Source organism: Suricata suricatta, chromosome 2 (assembly GCF_006229205.1).
Source record: "Suricata suricatta isolate VVHF042 chromosome 2, meerkat_22Aug2017_6uvM2_HiC, whole genome shotgun sequence".
Lineage (NCBI taxonomy): Eukaryota > Metazoa > Chordata > Mammalia > Carnivora > Herpestidae > Suricata > Suricata suricatta.
The window spans coordinates 33,347,309-33,371,167 of record NC_043701.1 but is presented as its reverse complement, the minus strand read 5'-3'; the positions used below and the strand labels follow the sequence as shown (position 1 = coordinate 33,371,167).

General features: G+C 36.4%; 1 non-coding gene across 1 annotated transcript; it reads left to right on the top strand.

The window, feature by feature from the left end:
- The first annotated feature begins 23,534 nt into the window (after nt 1–23,534).
- Nucleotides 23,535–23,641, top strand: LOC115286081. The gene has a single exon (XR_003905840.1). It is a non-coding gene; the product is annotated as a U6 spliceosomal RNA (small nuclear RNA).
- Nucleotides 23,642–23,859: the final 218 nt, after the last annotated feature.

Genomic DNA, 23,859 nt, shown 5'->3' with positions numbered 1-23,859 from the left:
CATATGGATAGCAACCCAGAACTAAACAATCAGATACAATCTGGGCCATTGGTTTATAATGCTTCATCTATTTAGTATAATAATCAGAAGTTTGCTAGTCAGCAATGTATGATATGTTAAGAGAGATGAACAAATTAAATACATTACTCTATTTGCAGATCATATGTGTTTCTTGGACACGCATCACCAAACGGTGACTACTCCAACAAGGTCACTCAGGTGGCAAGGCCTATTTTCTTTCTATGTACTTTTTCATGAACCATCACTTCTAATATGGTGATGGCTAGCAGAAAGCTTAACACCATTGCTTCCCAATACACTCTAATCTTATCAATGGCTTAAGAGAAATTCCTTGGGCTATTGGGATAGCTGATCATAACAAGCCATGCCTAAATTCCATATCACCATTTATGGCAAGCTCTCCACAAGTGTAAAATAACATCCATGAGCAAATTAAGCCAATAGTTAAGAATAGGAAGTCAGTAACTGCAGCTGAGTAGTATTTATTTTTTAGTTGTTCAAAGAGTCACTTTCAAGCTCATGCTGTGAATGTCTTTAATATACTTTTTGGGGGGGGCAGATTTGTGATTAATTTTAGCCTGGGGAGACTGATTTAGAGCTCCAGATTTAGGTGATACTGCTGAGCTCTTAAAATTGACTGAGAGAAGTTGTTGAATATTTGGCCTAGAAAGAGAAGCATGTTATATAAAGAGAGGCCACAGCACTGAGGTAGCCTTGCAGAGGGCAAACCAAAATGAGTCTGCATTTGAGGAGTTCAGCACACTTGGGAGGAAAGAACTAAGTAAATTTTGCCCCTGAACCAAAGCCAAGTTGACGAATAGGAGTGGTTGATTAACAAAAGTGGGGGCTAAAAATCATATTAGTCTATTAGCAAGTGAGGGAGTAAATGTGATTGGTCTTGGGAAATAGTTGTGTAAAAGTACAGTTCCATACTTAATTTATAAACAGAACCCATTCAGAGTAGGCAGTCCCTGCCTGCTCCCTGGCTGCCACTTGTCCTTTGCTCAGTGTCTGTCCTACCAATCAAGTATTTCTGGGCATTGCCCTCTCTTGGATTCTAGTCATCTTGCAACATGCCTTTCTTGTTCTATCCACATGTGTATTTGTCTCTGATGCCTCTTATTCCCCTATGCTTGTCCCTCCTCTTTTCTTTCTAAGACATCTTTTCTACCCATATTCCTTTTCATCTTTTCCTTATTAATAGCTGCATTCAGCCCTTATTTTGCCTTCTCTGCTGACCATTTCACTGAGTGTTTATTTCTTGGGTTTGACAACTCACTTAATTAAAATTGGGTAGGATGGGCACACATCCAGTTGTTAGGGGAATTTTTTCCAAAAATTTTGCTCACTATTCCAAGATAATCTCTTAGAAGGGTTATACATTCTCTTTAATTGATTTTGCATAACTAGGATGAAATAGATAAAAAATTAGTAATGAAAGGAGGTTGGAATGCTTGGGTGGCTCAGTCAGTTGGGCATCTGACTTCAGCTCAGGTCATGATCTCACAGCTCATGAATTCGAGCCCCACAATGGGCTCTGTGCTGACAGCTTGGAGTCTTGAGCATGCTTTGGATTCTGTGGGTCTCTCTCTGCCCCTCCCCCACTTGCATTCAGTCTCTCTTTCCTTCAAAAATAAATAAACATTTGAAAATTTTTTAAAAAGAAATAAAGTAATAAAAGGAGGTAATGTTACGGAATAGAGGACCCATTCCAAACTCAGGTTTGGCTGTTCCTGGTTTGAAGCCAATACGCAAGAGATTAAGTATTGGTGGGAAAGTGGTCACTTTCTTCAAAAGGACCAGGCAACTTGGGAAGATGGCCAACTAATGTCTGAAAGACCATCTCCACATCCAGGCAGAGTAGGAAGCTGTTAAAGGGGAAGGCACAGGAAATGGTGAGGGGACTAAGTCCAAAAGAAACTGGTGCTTGGCAATTAATTTGTCCTTGCAAGTCTTCCAGATTCCCCTGCTCTGCCAATAATCAAGGCTTCTAGGTATCTCTTAGTAAAGGATACATGATCAATGGTGGCTCATATCAAGTACAGTCAGGCCTTATGTTCCAGAAAATTCTGGTTCTTTGTTCTTCAAGGCCAGCGATCTGTAAAATCTTAAGGGAAGTTCACTACCCATGAGGTTTGGGTCAGCAAGCTAGTAGTATATAAGCTCAAAGCAAGTTAGCCCTTAAAAGAGTGGGGTAGAGTGCAGTTATAGTAAAAAACAGAATAACTGGAGGTGCCATTCATTGCTGATGGTACAAAGACTTTGTAAAAATGAGACTGCAACTTTGGAAAATTGCTCAAGAGGTTTTAATAAAGTTCAATAGGTGCCAACTCTATGACATAGCAATCCCACTGTTAGGTATTTTTACCAAAGCAATGAGTGTTTATGTCTCCAAAAAAGATTTGTACAAGAATATTCATAAATTCTCTGTTCATCATAGATAACAGAGTGTCAACAATCTGAATGTCTACCAATAGGAGAATGAATAAACAAATCACAGATACAACAATATGGATGGATCTCAAAATAATTGTGCTATATTAAGTGAAAGAAGCCAGACATGAATGAGTAAAATATATTTCCATTCGTATGAAGTTCAGGAATAGGCACAAAATAATTAGTGATAGAATCAGGACAGAGCCTACTCTTGGAGGAGGGTTACTGTCTAGCAAGGAATATGAAGACATTTTTTGGACAATTAAAATATACTAGTTTGCTTTGAGTGATGGATAATTGAGCCCCACATTGGGCACTGTGCTGACAGTATGGAGCCTGCTTGGCATTCATTCTCTCCCTCTCTCCCTCTCTCTCTCTCTCTCTCTCTCTCTCTCTCTCTCTGTCTCCCCCCTTTCTCTGCCTCTCCCTCATCTCAAAAATAAATAAATAAATTTTTTTAGAAAAAGGGAGTGAATAAAAGAAGGTATGGTGAAAAGAGCACAGGTTTGGAAATAAAACGTCTGGATTCAGAATCTTAGATCTCTTTTAATAACTAAGGAAACTAAGGAAATATCACCTACCTCATAGGTATATTAATCATATTAAATTATTTAATGGTAATTAATCAGTAAATTTTAATTCCCTTCATGTCTTCTTGTTCTCTGCTTTGACTAATTATAACCAGGATTATTCCTAGCTAGTATTCTTTCTACTAGGCTACCAAATAGATGTGTATGCTGTTAAAGTTTGAGGAGCACTGTTCTAGAAGATTTCCAGTGTATATCAGCACATGCAAAGCTTGATAAATTATGCATTAAATATAACTCTTTAGCACTGCTTGAAGCTACATTTTCCAATCTTATTAGATCAAAGAACTTCTCCCCAAAATATGTTTTTTGGGGGAAGTCAAGACATAATTATTATCTTACTGCAAGCCTTTGTTCAAAGAAAATACCTTGAGAAACAACTGTAGCAAATCTCCCCATTTCTGAATAAAATTCTTGGGTATCCCCTGGCACATTCCAGAAATTTTAAGTTCAGGATAAGTCTTCAGGATATAATTACAGATCTTAGAACAAATTAATTTGATAGGTTGACCCAATTAATAAATATATGTTTGGACAAATAACTCAGTAAGTGATCCTCAAATGTGAGTGAAGGGCGTATTAGAAGTACATGGTGAGTTTTGTAAAAATACACATTGATTTGTCATTCAGATTCTTTGGAGAAACAAGAATGGCAATATATACTATAGGAACTTTCAGAAATACTATTTCTGGCCCCCAGTTCACATACTGAGAGATATCTTCTGTGCATTCTGATAAACATATTCTAGTAATTATAGTATCCACTCCCATCCAGGTGAAAACTCTTGGCTTAAGTACATGCTTCTCAGCTCAGATTGCACATTAGTATCACTCAGGCTTAAAAACACCACTTTCTGGGCACCAGGGTGGCTCAGTCGGTTAAGCATCTGACTCTTGATTTCAGCTCAGGTCTTGATCTCATAAACCATAAGATCTGCACTGACAATGAGGAGACTGCTTGGGATTCTCTCTCTCTCTCCCTCTCTCTCTATACCCCTCCCCTGTTTGTGCACTCTCTCTTTCAAAATAAATAAATAAACTTTAAAAATATACCAATTTCCAAGGCCCACCCCTGCAGACTGATTTAACTGGCCTGAAATTAAGACTTGGGCATCGGCATAATTTAAAGTGTCCCAGGTGACATTAATGTGCAGCGTGAGTTGTGATCCTCTGGTCTAAGAGAAATAACAGTGTTCCTTTGCCTTTGTTGCCAAAACTACCCATCATTTTGTTCTGGAGTAAAAAAAATCAGGTCATTTCAGTGGTGGATATTAGTCAAAAGAATATCTATGCTGAAATTTCTTATTTAGGGCCTTTGTCTCTCTCTGGAGTACCAGTGTACATCAAAGTGGTATTTCAGAAAGTAGAGGCCAGTGAGTTGGTTGAGAATTGCTGGTCTGAGTCATTAAGATAATATGAGGGTCTGGGCAGTTTGCACACTGCCCTCCATCCATATTCATTCACAGCTCTAAAATTGGGATATTAAATACAGGCAATTTATAGAAAAACCTCTAAAAGGTGTAGAAAAACCTCTAAAAGGTTTTTTTCATTGTCTTTAAAAATAATCATTTCATAATTTAACTTCATTTGAACAATTTTTAAGTAAATGCAGTTATCAGAGAACTAGTTTTTCCCAAGTCACCTAATTCATACTAAGTAAAGGTCATAGCAAGGCTTTTAAAAATAAGTATTATTCTTCTCTTTGAGAAAGAATCCACCATTAACAAAGATGTTTTTAAAGTTTCTGTCATCTAATACCTTTAAGACTTCATTTCAATATTTATTATAAATCAAAACTTGTTCTAAAGTTTACACATTAAATGTGTAAGTAGTAGATGATAAAAAACTAGGAATGCCTTATCTAAATAATTGCTTTTTGAGGGCACATTTCTTGTTTACTTGGCTGCCTTATCCATAAATATCCCACTTTTTTACCACTTGGAAATGAAGGACTCATAGGTATAGGCCGAAGGTATTGTGAAATATCTATTTACTTAAAATGTGCCAGTACTAAAAAAAATAACATAACATAACATAACATAACATAACATAACGTGCACCAGTACTACCTAATGGGGCAGAGGAAACTTGAATATGCCTCCTGTGTTATTTAAAAAAAAAACAGTTTTCCAAACTGTGTGGGAATGAACCTAATAGAAATCTGGGCATTGGTGTGATTTGCAAAGAAAAGGTATGTCTTTACCTGGCTTAACTAGATTATTAAAGGGTGCACACACACACACACACACACACACACACACACACACACCCTCCTCTATTTGTCAAATGTTAGATAATAAATGTTTATTGAATTATGTTATACAATATTTTTTAGTAATGGTAAATTTAAATTGAGGCAGTCAGTTCTTTTATCAGTTGAAGGCCTGATAGCATTGCTATTGATAGAACTTTTCTAGACCTCGCCTTATATAATTTAAACAGTGCTGGTCACCAAACCTTCGCAAGTTTAATTGCTCTTTGGGGGAACAGTGAGGAGCAATTATATGAATGATACCTGATCTCAACGATTAAGTTATGTGAAAAGATGGGGAAAGTTGAGCAAATTCTCGGTGGAAAAGAAAAGACTTCATGTAACCCAATTGAAGTTTTAAAAATTATAAGGTAGATTGATAAAATTGATCCAAGCAAGGTCTTACGCTTTAAGACCAGAGAAGTGAGTAGATATGATCTGAAAATTAGAAAGTTGGGAACAAGGCAAAAAGAAGGCAAAACTGTTTTACACAAAGGATAATAAGCATATGGAATAAATTACTAAAAAGGGCCCCTGAAGCAGGGAGCATCATTGAATGAATACAGGAGGGAATGAAATGAATTTCTGAATAAAAAGGGAAGATAGAGAAGAACAGGAAGAAAATAAGCTAATGGAAATAAGGGAAACTTTAAAAAGCAGGTGTGCCAAGAGACGAAACCTTTCATTGGGGTCCCTTTATTTCTTTCTGATAGTGCTGTTAAATGGCTTTTGGCATAGCCTGTAATCTGAAATACTGTCATAGCTTGGTGCTCCATGCTGTCACATTTAACCAAATGCTACATGGCATTTAATATTCATCTATCTTCAGGGATGTCTAAATACAAATCTATGCAATGTAACTCTACTCTGCAAACAGATAATTTGGGAACACTACCTACTTTTGTGTCCAATGAAGTCAACTAGTCTACAGATGTTGCATATTCAAGGAATTTTTCCTTAGTCTGTTGCTTTAAAAAAATAAAGTATTGCTCATAAGCACCTATAATCTAGCGCATGCCTTAATAATAGATGAGATGATTTTCAATAGGACATGCAGAAAATGTGAAGGCATATTAACCATTTGTAAACTATTTATAATAGAACTGAGTGTGTCTCCTTGAGCACACCATCTTCTGTTATATCGGGAAAAAAACCCCTGCCTTCTTAGCTGGAAGCATGAAATTTTTTTTTTTTAGGAAAGGGCGCTGAAGCTGAATACAGGATTTCAAGTGATGAATGATTTGAAACATTAATATGTAAGGTATTGCTAGCTAATTATTCAGCAGTTACTTCAGTGGCTTAGATGGGGAATAGGTTACCTTTGGGAGACAGGATTCAGCTTTCAAGTGGTGCTAAAGTATTATTACTAGAAGTTATATAGTACATGTTACTGCTAACTCTCTCCCAAAAGGTACAGACACATAGCTTTCTGGTCTGAAATATAAAGTGCTTAATATAGGCATAGTCATCAAGTGCTTAGAAAATATCTATTTGGTTAAAACAGACAAGAAAAGAAAGGGGACTTTTCTTTACCTTAGGCTTAATTTTGAATTTTAAACATTGCTTTTTTTGATAGAGTCTTTTCCAGACACTTGAACAGGACACTCTTTTATCATTTTCTGAATGCCAACAAAGAACACGAGAGGACACAGAGCTGGACAATGGTTTATTAATGACTAACCCAGTACTTTCTGAACTGCTCAATTATAAGGAGACATTTCCATATGGGAAAGTTCATCAATAGCACATCAAGACAATTATCAAAGTTTATTGGCCTGGATATCTGACTTTGAGATTCAAGTCAGATGTGGGACATGTTCACCATTCATAGGCAAGGTTAGTGTAAAGTAAATTAATAGCAGATCATAACCTGCCAAGATGCTTAAAGAAGATTACAATTTTAAAAAATAGAATCTAAAATGCTATTATGAGATTATCCAGAGAAGTAGATGAGTAAACAGGTAGGACAGAATCCAATAGATTCTTAGATTTGGACATGGATTCTCTAAACTATAAGAGTAGTGGGTAATTGACACGGTGGTAAGTTACATCCTGTACTTCAGTCAAGGGAAGAGTTGAGCAAATCATGTTGCTCATTTCATCACTTAATGTTTTCTCTTGCTTCACCTCGAGTCAAACCAATGAAAAGCATGGTGAAATAATCATGGTGTTCTTTCCCACTGAACAATCTGTCTAAAAAGTGTCCTCTCAGGGGATCCTCACAATCTATTGGGTTTGGTACGGGAGATGAAACCTATTTAACAATCCTTGCACAGATCCTTACATAGATGTAAATTCAGAATGGGGCTCAAAAAACTAATGTCCATGGATGGTGTTAGGGAAACTGAGCAGCAGAACAAGTCACTTTCCTAGAAAACAGTGTCTTTCCTTTCTGACTGTTTCATAATGAATGCAAAGGGTGTGTGGGAGGGAAGATTTTGAGTGTCTAAAGGCACAGAAAGTTAATCAAGACATATTTGTTTTGTGGAGATGTAATCTCAGAACGGAATTTTTTAAGTTGGGCATTTTGGTTTCCTTTTCTCAAAAGTTTGGTGGGAAGGTCAGTAGCTGGGTTGACATACAGGTACATAAGGAGATAATAGCACTGGTTCATTTTATTGGCAATGCTTTGAGACGTTTTATTTTGCAAACTGATGTGTGTTGCAGAAATACATAGACAACAATACCATAGAGAAACATTTTGTCCTGTGTTTAAATTTTAGGGGCACAGGATATACCTTGTATAGTTAAAGCAACACATACTAGTATTTTGTGGATGCTGAGATTAACTTTCAATATGCAGTCTCCCTTGGGATATTTATATTCTTCCAATAAGCATGGAACTGTCCATCAAAACTAACATTATAAATTTTTTTTAACTTGGCACTGCAAATGTTTCAGGGCTTTCTTTAAAGAGCTCTAGACAGATTAGCAATCTTCCTGTAAAAATGACCTCTGTCATTTTCCCTAGTGCTGGCTAGTTATTTCAGTGCAGTTGAATTCAGAGGAGGAGAGGGGTTTCCCCTCTTATTCTTCCTCCTGCTTTTGGATAATTTTAGAACCATTTATTTAAGGTATAGGACTTATGGCTATGTTAAGAAAGTACTGATATTTACTTTAGAATGCAATGTGCATTACAGTTTAAAGTTTCTTTCTAATTAGAGCACAGCAAAATAAATAGTTTCTAAGAGGGAAAATACGTTTTCCCCCACAAATTGCTTCCATCATTTTTGAACCCTGCTAAGCATTTTTAATAGATATGTGCCCTTAGCTCATCTTTTGCATGCTAACAATTTCATCTGAATACCAATATAGACACAAAATAAACGATTGTTTCCTGCCAGCGGTATCTGCAGAAGAAATCTAGGAGTAAAACATTGTCTTTGCAGCTCATTGTGTCTCTAATTAGAGTGGAAGGAGGCAGAAGCTTGCTGGTGTCAGTCTGTGTTTAGCATGCCCTGGAGCCTCAAACTCCTGTGGGTATCAAAGTGCACTAATTAAATGAGGGGTCCACAATACGGCACTAAACATCAGAGTGCCAGAAAGAGTCCAGTGTCCTCAGTGCCTTTGAGAATCCGTGGCCCACGCTAATTACCCATTGTTGAATTGACTTTCCATTCTGTGAGGAATGAATGGTTCCACTCTCCCTCCTCCCTCCCCCTCCCCCTTTCTATTTTACCATCTTTGCTTTGGCCGCCTAATTAATCTTATGGAAATCTCCCGAAGCCAGATTCCAGCAAGGTTGCCCCGATGTTTATAATTTGATTTGTGATGATAAAAGTGAAGGCACCCGGTGATGGAACAGTGTCATTTTCAACACTCTTGAGAATCGAAGAGGCTATCAATCTTTCCCACGTGCACTGCAAACTGATATCCTAGAAAATTAACTTCAATTAATAACAGAAATCCCCAGACACACGGGAAAGTAGAGCTGCTTTGAAAGAGAACCTTCAAAGATGTCTCTGGACTGTCTTTTATATGCAGACCTTTTTTATATAAGAGATCCTCAATGAGGAAGTGTGTGTGTGTGTGTGTGTGTGTGTGTGTGTGCGCGCACGTGTGTGTTTCAATATTATTTTCAGGGAGGTATGGTACCATTCATACTGGTGTAGAAAGAATTTAACCAAAGTTCTCCTGGTTTATATCAAAGCATTCCTGTCTTTAAACTCCAACATTTGGTGTCTTTTTTTCCTTTTGATTTGATGAGCAATGCAGTTTTAAACATCATTTGAAAATTTTTCTCCTCATCCATAAAGGCTTTATGTGGGCAATCAACATCTTAAATTTAATAACAAAGTATACCTGAATGTATAAACATCATTGATAAAACACAATTGATTAAATTGATGAAAGGGGAATGTTCAACAGAACCTGTCCACTGTAGTAATAGCTAGATTGAATATGGAGTAAAAAACCTCTTTTCCACAAAGTTTTATACCAAACATTACTTGATTTAACACAGGTCTACTCTCTGTATATTTAATCATATGCTCCAATTGTGGATTATACATTGAAAAAAAAGAAGGCAGTATTTTTTATAACATAATTTCAGCTTATCAATTAGAAGATTTAAAAGATTTATAAAGGTGCCTGAGGGGCTCAGTTGGTTAAGTGTCCAACTTCTGCTGGGCTCATGATCTCACAGTTCTTGGGTTGGAGCGTCAGGTCTGGCTCTGTGCTGACAGCACAGAGCCTGAAGGCTGCTTAGGTTTCTGTGTCTCCTTTCCTTCTGCTCCTGCCCTGCTCATGCGCGGCACTGTGTCTGTGTCTGTCTCTCTCAAAAATAAACATTAACAAATTGTAAGGATTTATAATATTTTATCACATCACTGGAATGAATGCACCATCCGGCATAGTCTCTCAGATCAGTGCCTAATTCCATCTCCCCATTATTCCCTCTCCTTTTTTTGCTTCTTTCTCTGCTTATATTTCTACTTATCTTATTTCTTTATTTTCTCTTTAAAAGCCTTTAGTTATGAAAGCACAATTTTCAAAATATTAAAAGAAACACAATTCTCACCAATAAATAGCAAGCACCTGTCAATGTTTTATTTAACTAATCAGCTAGGGAACCAGCAGGATGGCAGAGCTAGTTCAGAAAAGACGAAAAGAATTGAACTTGTAGACAGTTATGAAAACAAGAACAGTGAAACAAGATTAGGAAATTACAAAATTAATTAATCCTATGGCTCAACAAATATATTTCATATAGAGTTAAATTTTCCACTAGACAGAGAAGAAAATGACCACACCTTAATTCCCTAAAAGTTAATTTCTTACTTTTTAGAGTTATAAAATACCTGGCTCTAGTCAAGTATGAATTCTAAATAAAACAAAGTTACATTCCTAGAGAAAATCAGGTGATCCTCACTCTGCCATAGGCAATCTTGTTGGGTAATTCTCTAGCATGATCTTAAAGAAACACAATTGTTTCTGTTTTAGTTCCAAAGTTTTAGATCATTCTCTTTAACAAGGTGAATAGTTACACTCACCAGTTTGGGAACACCAAAAAAAAATTTTTTTTAAAGGGGGGAGGGGAGTACCTGGGTGGCTTAGTAGGTTGAGTGTCATACTCTTGACCTCTGCTTGGGTCATGATCTCACAGTTCCTGAGTCTGAGCCCCACATTGGGCTCTGCACTGAGGGTGAGGGCCTGTTTGGGATTCTCTCTCTCTCTCTCCCCTTCCCCTGCTCTCTCTCTCTCTCTCTCTCTCTCAAAAATAAATTAATAGACATTTAATAAATAAAATAAAATAAATTGGGTAAGTTTGTAGAATTTCAAATTTTTATTAAAATTATTAGCACATGATTGAATTTATTCTGTACCATTTCATGTTCTTATTAACAGACATGGGAATCTGTGGCGTTAACAGGGGAGTCTCATGGACTCCCTGAATTGCATTATTGAACAGTACACTACCTTGACTATGTGTGCTGTATTTTGGTTGGTCGAAATTTTATTTCTACCCTTCATAATTAGGAGAACTTGTTTAAAAAAGTGGAATTTAATTTAATTAAAATCCCACATATTAAACTAGGTAAATGATATATCATGTCAGTTTTCACTTACATGTTAAAGTTAATTTCTGAGTTATTTGGCAAGAAATTAAAAATTACGCAAAAAGAAAGGAACATCATCAACCTTAATGTTTTTAATTCCACACATTAATTGTATGTCCCTGAAGTCATAGGTGAATGCTAAATTAGACGTCAGAATTAGGCCATTCTTATGCCTTTCTGTAAAAGCAATCATATCTACCAGAAGTCTGGAAATTCTTTAACAAACAAAAAAATTCTTTGTTATCATTTGCTTATACTTATACTGTCTTTAGCACATATAACATCGGCAAAAATGATTTCTAGAAATGACAAGATAAACTTTAATTTACTTCTTAAAAATTACTAGTCACTATTTTTTGAAATATTATTTTCTCCTAAAGGGATAGAAACACTGTTTCCAGCACATTTTTATTGGATGTGATTCAATTATAAAGTACTGCTTAATCTCACGCTATATGGTATGCTAATAATTATAAATAGGATTTTTCCTGTGAAATAAACATTTTCTTATTATGATTGGTTTTAATAAAGTGGAAAGAACCAAGACTGAGAATAAACCAGAAGTATCATGCAGATTCACGAACACTATTAACTTGATTATGCAAAATCTGCCCACGGACACACTTACACAGAAAGAGACAACGGAATAAAAGTGTTTATATATGTATTGTTATGATTAATACAAACTTTATCTGAGCAATTATATTATGAAAGTCTAAAGGTGATATTGAAATTATCAAAGCATTATTCAAAATGTCAAAACTGTAAGAACTAGAATTCATGATGAATGTCAAAAGAATGTTTACTCTGTGTGCTGGTGTCATGTGACATGGCTATCACATGGTAAGAAAAAAAAACTTGCTTATGAACAAGGTGATGTCTTAAAACATATCTTCACAAAGCTACTTCTTATCATCTAGGGTTCATTATTTTTAAGATAGATGCTTTAGGCTGCACTAATACTCCTGAAAAGGCAATTAAGAATAGGATGTATTTTTACCAAATATAATAAACCCATATTAACTCGATTTTTGCAGAATTGTACAAAAATCTTAGTGTCCCAGGTAGGTTGTATTATTTTACCCTGTCTCCTGGCTAGTTCTAAAAGGATCATTTCCAGATCCAGTGGGTTTCTCATTTTGCTAGCACTGGGCTACCTCCACATGGCATGATTAGCTCTCATCTTAGAAATTGTTTAACACATAAAAAGGCACTGGATGATGTAATAAATGTTTTATATTCAATAAGATAATCATCATATTTCATACATTCATTCTTAGAGAGTGCCTGTTCCCATCCTTCAGAAATGACCTGCAAGTAGTTGAGCAATAATGTTAACTCTATATGGGCTTTATTCTTTGCTCAGTTAATCACACATTCAATTTACCTATCTTCCTGCCCATGTGCATTATAATGCAAATCAATTCAAGTAGAGATGTGAGAGCTTAGGAAGCCCGGCCTGGCAGCAAGCTTCCTTTATTTCTTGCCTTAGAGCTAGCCAACCTCCGGAGATGAAGATGAGCTTAATTAGAATTATGGGAGGATTTAAAAGTCAGTTAAAAAAATAGAAAACTATTCAAACTGAATATTCAATTCGCAACAAAGTCAAAGAAAGCCTTAGCTCCCTATGTCCAAACATCTCAAACCTCAAAGGGTCAGGGGACAGTCTTTAAGGGAAGGCTGTTCTTGGCATTCACCGCAGTCTTTACCCTGGAAGAAAAGTATTAAACAAGTTCCATGCTAGTGGCTACATGGTCAGGAGAGCAAACAGGAAGCACCTTTCACCTCTGTTGCAGTCGCACGTCTATTGTCTATTCCCTTCAGGCCTAACAGAACTCAGAGTCGTGATACACAACACTACAGATTCTAAAGGCCCAGGAGGCCCAGGAGATACAAGCATGAGCACAGCAGAGTCAAAAACCTTAAATCTAGCTTAAAGAAACAATTTCTAATCTTACAATGTTGAGATTTACTCAAGCCTAATACTCCTGAAAAATAGTAAAGGTTAGGAAATCCCCTCACTCTTGCTGTGTTCTGGAAACTTACATAGGACTCACCCATGTCCATGCTCTACTCCTCCCCTTGTTTTCTTAGAACAGGTCACACACAGACCCTCCAAATTCCATTATTTTTACCCCATAAATGATTAACTGAGCTACTTGTTGCCATGGACCAATCAGGAAAAAATGCTGGTTTAATCAACATTCGGTTACGCTCTCCGGGCCCTGAAATTTGGCCCACCTTCATCCTCTGCCAGCATACAATCCTCATAAGCACAGGCAGGCCTCGGATAAACATTCTCTGATCTGCTACTTTCAGACCATGCCCGCTCTCATTCCTTTTCCTCCTAGCCAGTTGCTTACCTCTTTCAATGTATAAGAAAATTTTTTGGGGAGGGAAGCACCTCCATGGTGCCTGGGTGGCTCAGTCACTTCAGTGCGAACTTTGGCTCAGGTCATTTCACAGTTCGTGAGTTTGAGCCCCGTGTCGGGCTCTGCAGTGATACCTCAGAGCCTGGAGCCTGCTTCAGAGTTCTGTGTCTCCCTCTCTCTCTGTTCCTTCCCTGCTCATGCTACTCTCTCTTTCTCTGTCTCTCAAAAATAAATAAACATAAAAAAAATTATCTCTTTTACTATAAAAGAAAACTTTTTGTTTTGCCAAATCTTTGAGGTGAATGTGGATCTCATGGTCACAGTCTTCTCCTGGCTACAATAGCCCCTTTTCCCTCCTCTTGTCAAAGCCTTTTGAATGTAGTCTTTCCTTAGTAAGTCTAGTTTTGTTTTGTATTTGACAAATCTTACCAATATTCATGGACCTTGGAAATTTTAAGTGTGCTCTTCACTCAGGGATTGAATTTCCTAGATTCCGAGATGTGAACCCCTAAAAGATTCTCTAGATCTGTGTTTCCAAATCCTACACACATTTCTGCAGAGTAAGCTTTCTGTGGTCAACCATTCTAGAGAACAAATTTTAGCAATGACTTGGCAGGAGGAATATTTCTGTATTTTTAACAGCTATAGTCACATTTTCAACTAGCAAATCTACAGAATTCTAATCAGGCAGGTCAGGCCAGTCTAAAGAATTTTAGTAAAATAATTTAAAAATTCTAATATACTTGTATGGGGGCACCTGGGTGGCTAGGTCGGTTAAGCGTCTGACTTCGACTTAGGTCATGATCTCATGGTTCGTGGGTTTGAGCCCCGCACAGGGCTCTATGCTGACAGCTAGCTCAGAGCAGGGAGTCTGCCTTCGAATTCTATCTATCTCTTTCTGACCCTACCTTGCTCACACTGTCTCTCTCTGTGTCTCAAAAATAAATAAAAAGGCATTTTAAAAAATAAAAATAAATAAAATAACTGTATGAATGAAATGATCTATCGGGGTGGGGACCAATGATACAAGCATAGTAGTGATATCACAGTGAAGGGGCTTCAGAATGGAAGTAAATTCTGCCATGCTGATGTAAACGCCTCCAGACCTTCCTCGCCCTGGGAGCTAGAAGCTGGGTCTGGCTGAGAAGTTGGTTTTTGCTAACTGAGTTTATAACTTAATGAACCAGTGGCTCATTTGTTTTGTTTACACATATAAATGGATACGCACACAACCATTGTCTCCCCTAAATTAGTTTCACTTCTGTCACAGTTGTTCTAAACACAGGAATAGAGTATCCAAGGCTCCATATAATTTTAATAGCACCAATAATTCTGTTTATATAAATGTACTTCTATCAGTCTTTACCTACCCTATAAAAGGTGTGATTATGTCTGAATTAAATTTCCAACAGTGAACATATATAAGCTCATAAAAACAGATAGAATATATGCTATGCCTAGTCTATTAACATATAAAACAAACAAATAAGAGAAATTCAAAACAACTGAAAATCCAGGGTTATGTCAGATCAGAGGCTCTCATCTAGGCACCTAACAATGAAGATGGCAAGGAAGATGAGGCTAAATTGCCCCGATAATGATTAATTTATCAATGGCAAGGAGTTTGCTTCAATTTAAAAAGATATAGGATATACTTAGACACCTACTTAAAATGTGTATTCCATGATTCTGAGACTAACTAAAATTTTGAAACTTTGGTAATTTTCATATGAAATCATCCTGAACATCCTGCACTGAAGCTTTCCTCTTTTAAGGGACTTTCAAGATTGGAAGAAAAATCACCAGAATGTTTTATAACAACAAAGAGAGAGCTTGATGGAAGCAATGACATTACAGCACAATCAAACTAGCAGGTAAAGCCTGGCTTCCCTTGTAGGGAAAGAAGGGCTTTCAGGATATAGATGGAGAAGACTGAAAGACACCTGCTGGCCCTGAGGAAGGGGTTAGAGGGCAGAGGAGGAAAGACTCACCCCTGAGACACCGACCCTTTGTGCAGTCCAAAGACTGAGACTTATGAGATTAGAAAATGCCCCTGTTCCTCACATCCTACCACCAAGCTATAAGACCTCAGTAACAGTAACAGTGGAGTATAGCTGGGAGACCAGTGAGAGGCAGACTTTTTATGAGAATCAGCACAAAAGGAAGCCCCAAAACCAATCAGGGAGACAAAAATAAGGTGACAAGGTGATGGAAAGAATTCAAAGCCTCTGATGCTCACGGTTACAATGAACATAAAACACAGGCCAGCTATCGGCCAGATGAACATAAATCTTCATGCTGGACACATATTTACCTGTTTCTACTGCCCCATACAAGGTGTTCTGCTGTCAACAATAAATTACAAGGTATGCCAAAAGGCAGGAAAAACAGTCTGAAGAGACAAAGCAATCATCAGAGCCATATGCAGGTATGACAGAGATGTTAGACTAATCAGACAAGGTTTTAAATATTATTATGAATAACAGGTCAAAGGCTCTAAAGGAATGTTAAAAGGCTAACTGAGGCATATTAAAAATTTTAAGCGTTTTTGAGCAATAATCAATTCCTATCTGGCAGCGCCAAACCAGAAGTGGTAAGAAGTGCACCACAGCTAGGAGCTCAGAGAGAGATTTTTATAGAGAAAAGTCACAAGTCAAGCACAGAGATTATTTGATTGACTATGTTTGCCTTACTTGGAGAAGCCCCCTTGTTCGATTAATTTAACAGAAAAGGTAGAGAACAAGCAAGACTAGTTGGGTAATAATAAAGAGATGGAAGCCATAAGAAAGGGTCAAAAGTAAATGCCAGAAATGAAAAATACAGAAGCAAAATGAAGAATGGCTGGGTACACAGAGACTAAACACAGGTGAGAAAAGAATCAGTGAGCTTCAATTTCAATGGAAATTATCCAAGGAGGAAGACAAAGAGAAAAACAATGAAAATAGAAATAAGAGGACATAGCTTTAAAAACTGTGGTATGATATGGTATCACAACAGTGTGGTTGGAACCCTAGAAGGTGGAGACAGAGAGAACAAGGCAGAAGACATATCTGAAGAAATACAGCCGAAGTTTTTCCATTGCAAAGGGAGCTACCTCAATCTAACTTGAAGGTTTCCTCATCTGGTTTTTCGGCAGATGCTTGGAAAGGCAGATATCACACCTTGTGGTGTGGAGGAGCGACCCAGCCTCAGCAGTGTGCTGACCTTGAGAAAGAAAGATGCAGTTAGGAACCTCTGAGAAGATGCTCAAGGTTTGTATTTTCAAATATTTGTATAACAATTTTTTTTAAATATCATTGAACATACATCTATAAGATGTTAATTTTTAGTAGGTATAGAATTGACTTTGAAAAACTTAAGCACTGTCAAGAACTGAAGTTTCTGAGATTTTACTTTACTTACAAGTTAACAAGTTAGCCTGCCACAGCTTCATGGATGCTGGCGGGAGACCGAGGACCCCTGAATCACAGAAGAAAGCTGTAATTTACTGAAGGCACAGAAAGTAGCATGAGCATCACCATATGCGTATCAGCTTCCCTTGCAATCAGCAATCTCACAGGGGTGACTGGAGGCATCCAAGTGGATGATGCACGTGCCGATGGTTCATGTTATAGCTGAGGAGTCCTGAGTTTAGGGGATCAAAACCTTTTATGATAGTCTGCAAGGAAACCTTACTGACCTTTTCCCAGAGGGTGGCATTGTCTTTATTATACTGGACAGTAAACAAAGCTACCCATTTGCTCTGATAGACACTCTCTCTACTCTTCCAAGGTTGCTCATTACACAAATAGCCTTGAAAAGGTTTTCCAAAACAAAGGACATCAGTGGGTCTGCTCAGAAGTCTTGCAGAAAGATCACTGGAGAAGTGTCTCTCAAGTGGGATCTGCACATGAAAGATAGACGATAGGTCATAATCTAATAGATGGACATGGGCCCCTCTAAGGGCACCAGCACCTTGATTCAAAGCATTTTCACATTCACTCTTGATGTGCTTGATAGAAAGGAAGTGTCTGAAAAAGGACTCCCAAAAAAGTTGGTCAAATAGTCATTATATTTATAGTTTTTATGAAATGAGAATGATTTTCAAAGATTGTTCTAGAGTTTTAGAAGTCAGTTTTTTCATGGGGGAAAAAGAGGACAATGTGAAAAAAAAAGCCTTGATAAGGTGAACAAATTTTTGTTTTCTCTAATCATAAAGACTGTCATTCAAAGTTGCTTATTTCAGTTTTTTAAAAGCTACACATTTTCTGTGTATAGTTAAACAGCAGGCAAAACTCTTGTGTTTTAGGTTTATAATTCCAATAAAAACACATGGTCAATTCAATGATAGAGTTTACTATGGGGATTGAGTCACTTAAAATCCTAATTTTTATAGGATAAAAATTACAATATTTATAATAACAAAGAACCAGCAGTAATGATTCTTCATGGAAGATGTCCTTTCGTCAAAGGATTACAGAAATCCCTTTCTTTCTACTGCCTCATCTGAAAAACTTAATCCAGCAATAAAAATATGCATTTCAAAATGTGCTGGTAATGTGAAATAATTCCATGTACCTTTTTGGAGGATCTTCTCTCAGTGATGCCAGTTATTATGCTGGATATTCACATACTGATGTAAATTCATGTTCCCCACATGTTTGATACCAACACAGAGGAAAGAAATAGCCTGGATTCTGGATTCTATATCTGATATATAGTGTTAGTTATCCATCCATTTTCCAAAATAAGAGCTTCCACTCTCCAAATCTGTTGAAACCTCAAACCTTTTAACCACAGTATAAATGATTTTTAAATTATATCCAATAATACTACTTATCAAAGAAGGACTCTGTAAAAGTGAAAACACTGATAACAACTCATTCAAGTAAAAGTATAAATGACTGACAGCTGAACAATCAATCAACATGTATTTAGCAAGAACTAGTAGGTTGTGTGTACAATGCAAGGAACTGAACAAAAACTGCTTACCATGTATGAAAGATAATACCTTCTGCTCCACTTAATATCACTGAAACTCAGATTTCCTTATCTGTAGAGCTCAAATTAGAAAAAAGATGCTATGTTTCTTCCAAGTCTCAAGTTCTTTGCCTCAGGTACCTACCTAGCCTGAGCTTAGATGCCACATTACTTTGTCCAAATTATATGAAGTCATTAGTGTTTTTATTAGTCCCCTTCTACCTACCCATTCTTCTCCATATTTGGTATACCCAGCCACATTCTCTTTCAGATGCCAAGGGCTAACATGCTGTCTAGGATTCTCTGTATTTCCCCAGTCCTGTCCAAGTTTTGGGACCCTTTCAGTTTTTGTAGCTTTCTCATACACACTGGATTGTGAAAATCTAAAAGTTCAGGTTTTCTATACATTGACTGTTTTGCTTCTATTTGCCAAAGTGATGAAAGATTTCAAGGAAAATTAGTTCAGTTGTAAGTTTTAATACCTAATACAGAATTTATATTTCCCAGGGAATTTTTAACAGTGGATTCTTGTCTACATTTTCTAAATAACAAAGAAATATGAGTCATTTTATCCATTAATACCAACTATCTGAATGTAGGAGAAATTTTATTAAATTCCCAATATAACAAAGGTAAAGAAAAGATACATTTGGCCTTCATAATGTAAAGGTAGTTGTCTATGCCCAATATTGAATCATTCTGAGATGATGATTCGCTCCACTAAGTAGACTTTGCTGGGAGCTGGCACTTATTTTTAAACATGGAATGAATCCTATTTAATTATAGGCAACAATAAATCCAAACAATGTACTATACTATAAGTAGTGTGGAATTTGGAAAATTACAGCATCAAAAAGCACCATTTGCTATCAGTATGCCTTAAATCTTATTTTTTTACCCTGTTGTCTCCCATTTCTCTCATTAGTGAAATTTAGAAAAGAAAGTGGATATTACTAAGAAGAAATGTGGAGGATAAAAATATAGAGTATGGGAGTGAGGTAGGAAAAATAAGAAAATGCTACAGGGAAGTGGAAAAAAGTTTTTTCCAAATTTATTGTCCCTAAAATAAAAGAGCAGAGAAGCATTTACTTTTCCTTCTAACTTCTCATTATGGTGTTTCTTAACCAAGCGTGCCTTTCAGGATCACTTGGGAGTTTTTAAAAAAATGTGCACCCTGGCGAGAAACTGCCATGGGGCACATCGTGAATATTAACCCAAGAGTTGCTGTAGTGTATTTATTTTCAGCTGTACCAGTTTCATGCTATATTCACATGCCATGAAACTAGACAAGGATTGGCAGTAAACTTTGAAAATTTCTTAACAAACTTTGAATCTGCTTTCCATGGATTAAATATAGTTTAAGTCACAATATATATTTTGGAGACATGGATGACTAATGAACAATGAGTTATACGTAAGGAGTGGTGCTTCATTAATACTGTATCATAAATTTTAAAAATATATTTTTGAAATCTGACTCTACTCCCTCTGTCCAAACTAAATCTTTCATTGAAATATTGTTCCCACTGTGAAGAACTTTGCTCTCCGGAATGATAGCATGTGGAATATTAACTTCTTGCGGGTACCATTTACTAAACCACTCAAATGCAAAAACTGTCACTTCACTGTCCAATAATTATGACTTTTCCTATTCAGCATATAGTTGATAGTTTACTTCCAGAATGTGAATTTTTCACCTTTTGTCTCTAGCAGCTATAGCTGTTGAATTTTCCATTATAATCTAAACCTAAAGGACCAATTTTTTAAAAATTCTTAATATCCCAAGGCACTTTGCTTCTTTAGACATGAATATTAAATAGGGTGAAAGCTTAAAACCCTTGGTGGCAAGTCCCGTCAAGAGAGGCCACATGAGGACATTCAAAATACAACTAGCCAACTCACATTCTATTGTGGGATTAATTAGCTGTGAGCTACAGAGTCAGTGTTGTAGGAAAGGTACTTTTCCATAGAGCTTTTGTCACATGCTCCTGCCAGGTCCCCCTTTTTTTTTTTTTCAGTCTCAAGCCATAGTTTGAGGAAAAAGCAGCTGGACGTGGTGGAAGGAAGAGGAGACAGAGGAGGAGGGTTCTGGATGATCCCACTCTCTTTACATTACACTTTGCCCAGACAGCAACTGACTAGTTACTTCCTCTGAGAAAGTCTTTCTCTTTTTCCAGATTGACACCATTAGAGGAAGCTATTCTTAACCCCTGGATCAAGTAAGCTGGCTAAAAATGAAAGAAAAATCTTTTAAGTTAGAAAATTTTATATCATTGTCAGTTTGGTAAGAAGAAAGACTGAAAAAAACACTCTCCATCTAGCAGAAAGAAAAAAAACCCTCTCTTTTCAAACTCTTATGATGTTTTTCCAGTATGTTGCTCAGAATTGAAGAAAGGGCTCATTTCTTGACTATCACCGTGATTTTCACTGAGATTTATATTCAATGACACCTGAAGATCACACACAAACCCTGACACTAGTATAGGCTAGATCCTGCTGTATGGACTATAAAAACGAGTGATTGTAGATCCATCAGAGGGCTAATTAGAAAGTCTTTTACTCCTCTACCCAGCCAGCTACTCTTGGATTCAGTTACTTTCTTTGGGGCATGTCTTCTCTTTTGTTTTATACCTTGATATACTTTATAAAATGTTGGAAATCTTTAAATGCATTTTCCCTCAAAATTAAAATAATGTAACAAAAATGACGTTATTGAAGAACTATGTGTTTTTCTGAGCTACCAATTAGCATTATTATTTTTTATTTGGCACAGTTCTATTTCTATCAGACCATGCCAATTAGGATGATTGTACTGTATTTCAAAGCTTTTAGTAATATTGTTTCATAGTTAAGAACTTTCCTTTGGTTAAAATATTGGAATTTATGACTTTTGGGTTTCCTAAAGCTTCATATGTTCTGATTTTTGTTTGTTATGGAGTAGATTATTTCCAAAGAGACATTAAGTATTGTTTGATGTCTAAATGTTTATACTCATTTCAGATTTTGTGGGTTTCTGTCATACCTACTCAAGCAGACATTCACCTTTAAAATCCATGTCCTTCCAGGAACTACAGGATTGACAGTATGTGATTCCATTGACAAAGAATCCAGCCAAACTACATTGTAATTTAATTAAAGGTATTATGATAGCTAAGTTATGGTAGTCATGTGACATAACATTACTGATTAAACTACAGTCACAAGGATTGAAAACTGCTCTTATGCAAAATACTGAAACTAATGTATTTAAATATTGGCATTGAATGATACCAGCTATTCTGTGAATATATCTACATTAACTTATTTCTTCTGTTGTACATGAACCCCAGCTGCCTTCAAAAGGCTCTCTCTTTAGGATTTGGAAGGCATTTAAGACACTTATAATGATGTGACTATTTCACTTTTGTGAAAGGAATATTCAGAAACAATATCAAGTTGAAAAGGAAAGAAGTTGGTTTGTACATTATTGAGAAGTTACAATTTGCCAAATAAAAAAACACAAGAGGCATTTAAAGGAAATAAAAAAACCAGGGTTAGTAATTCTACATTAATTCATGGTGCAAAAAAAAGCCATATTTTCTTCTCATTATCATGCATACAAAAATAATGACGCATCCTCTAACCGCCGAGTTGTAAAAGTCAGTGGTAATATTTTCATTATGGTAGCAGTAACTTGCAGGAAAAGCTCTAGTCCCCTTACTTTTGGGTACTAGTACTAACCAGGGTAATCCTTTTATTATTATTATTTTTTGTTACCTAAAGGTTCAAAGTGTGTTTTTCTTTCTGACCCTGGGACCATGGAACATATTGTGCATGTCTGTGCATACTCCATAGGATCAAGGGTTAGCTTTTCTTCTGAGGTCTCTTCATTGCAGGCAGATCTTTGTCCCTATGGCATGGATGTGACCATGCACATTTAAAAAAATTAGTATAATTAATTTCACATTTTATTTGATCAGTTTTATTTATAGGAGCTAGAAGAGGTATTAATTAATACTATAAGCCTCTGTAATAACATTTAGTAACAGGATGTTATGAGTTAATATCCACATGGAGGATTTGTAAAACCTCGAGGACTATAATTTATTGTTATGGATCAGAAATGTTTTTTTGTCTTTATAAGCTTGTCTACCAAGATCGGGAACCAAGAATCCTCAAAATTACACCAACTGCATTTTGTCTATGAAATCTATTACTACCTATAAAACATCTGACCAATGCTTTCTCAGAGATCCTCTTGTTTGCCAATATTCCTGACCTATCCAGCTGAAAGTAACATTCTTGACTATTTGTGGATAAGGGATTATATGTGTCACAGAAAAAAACTAGGCCATTTTCCTGGGAGAATATTAAAACCATAATTGTAACACATGAAGCAAAACTCTCATTTCTTATAAAGATTGTCATACCTAATTAAACAAGATCTTTGTCATGGTAGGGTTGTAAATTTTTTTAACTTTTTTTCCTTTGGAAAGAAGAATAGAGTTTCACCGAACCTATATAAATAAATATATGGTCAAGAAGCATAGAAACTCAGTAAAGATACTTGGTAAAGTATTTAACTATAATGTTAAATAGTCCTATAGACAGCACCCATAAGTATATGTCATTTGTCTCTGAGGTAATACACACAACACACATACACAATAATGTATTTAAAGGAACCTAATATTGTGTGTACTTAATATGAATTTTTATTTAAGAATACAATGTAACTACCACTCAAATCAAGATGCCGACTCTTTCTAGCATCTTCAAAATATCTCTCATATTTTTAAGTTAATTTCCCTACCTAAAGTCAATAACTATTCTGACTTATATTACCACGGGTTAGATTTGCATGGTTTTTGTGCTCGCTTCGACAGCACATATACTAAAATTGGAATGATACAGAGAAGATTAGCATGGCCCCTGCGCAAGGATGACATGCAAATTCGTGAAGCGTTCCATATTTTTTAGACCAAATTATACATGAAAATTTCCCCAATCTGGGGAAAGAGAAAGACATTGAAATTCAGGAGACATACCGAACTCCCCTAAGATGTAACGTAAACCGGCCTTCAGCACGACATATCATAGTGAAACTGGCAAAATATAAAGACAAAGAGAGACTTCTGAAAGCAGCTAGGGAGAAAAAGGCCCTAACATACAAAGGGAAACCTATCAGAGAGGTT